At 38.4% G+C, this 1,063-nt stretch overlaps 1 long non-coding RNA gene across 1 annotated transcript; it reads left to right on the top strand.

The window, feature by feature from the left end:
• On the top strand, positions 1 to 1,063 carry LOC129758403 (uncharacterized). Its single transcript, XR_008739976.1, has 3 exons — positions 1 to 241; positions 318 to 530; positions 788 to 1,063. It is a non-coding gene; the product is annotated as an uncharacterized LOC129758403 (long non-coding RNA).

The following is a 1,063-nucleotide window of genomic DNA, read 5'->3' as shown; positions in this document are numbered from 1 at the left end:
TCTCCAGCAGCCTTTACAGGAAGATAAATCGGACGGCCGTGTCGTGACGATCGGTTAGGTGTTTTTTGAAGAATTTCGAAGACATAAATTTTTGGGGCCATCAGCTGCAGTGGCAAAAAAAATGTCGTGCACTGTTGCTGCAGATCTTACAGCAACAATCGTCCAGATCAAAGTGTCCAGGTGCAAGTCCAAACGGACGCCTTCGGAGCGAAGATTACCATGTCCGCACTAATGAAATTCAGTAAGTTTTATTTTTTTTAAATATTTGTCATTCCCACAAAACTAACTCAATTCTATTTTGCATTTCCCATCTTTAGCAGCAGCAACGGCCAGAACTATCCCGACGGCATTCACTGGGACGATGAGTTTTCACAATTCCCGTGGATCTGCGGAATATCAGCCACTCGGGAAAAATATTACGCTGTCAATATGCGGTTCCAAACAGCTTCGCAATCGATTTACGGGGGCCAGTATTTGCGGCAGTCTTAGGTGCAGTTTCGGATTGTCTTCTCGAAGCCGTAGCTTTCCATGTGAGTAAGAAATTCGGTTTGCTTAATTTTTCAAGCATAATTTAATTTTTCGATCGATAGGTCTGAGCCAAAAAAAAAGAAATAATCGAGCTGCTTACAAATAGATTTTGTTGTGTATGGATTTGATTTATTTGTTCTGTTTTGAACTGATAGAATTAGAAACAAATTAACAAAGCATCAACATTAACTTTTTTTTTAATTAAAATTCAGACGTGATCAAAGGTCTAATGTGTTATTTATTTTTCACTTTTTTACAGAATCGACGAAGAACATTCCCTAGCAGCAGAGCTTAACCAATAGTTGCCCAAACCAAGAAGACCCCGTCGGACTAAGATTGGCGTCTATATTCCGGATCACAAGTAGTTGTTTCCGGTTAGTGGATGGTCAAATATACGAAACGGAAAATTGGATTTGCAGGTTTCAAAGATACACTGAATAAGTGCTTGTGAATTTGGTTCCATAGTGCCGAATGTGCAAAATGAAAATGTTATTTTTTAATTCCATTTTAAATTATTTGAATTGAATAAACTGTA

The sequence above is a fragment of the Uranotaenia lowii genome, chromosome 3 (assembly GCF_029784155.1).
Source record: "Uranotaenia lowii strain MFRU-FL chromosome 3, ASM2978415v1, whole genome shotgun sequence".
Classification (NCBI taxonomy): domain Eukaryota; kingdom Metazoa; phylum Arthropoda; class Insecta; order Diptera; family Culicidae; genus Uranotaenia; species Uranotaenia lowii.
Note: the sequence above shows the minus strand (reverse complement) of the source record. Positions and strands in the feature narration are given on the sequence as shown.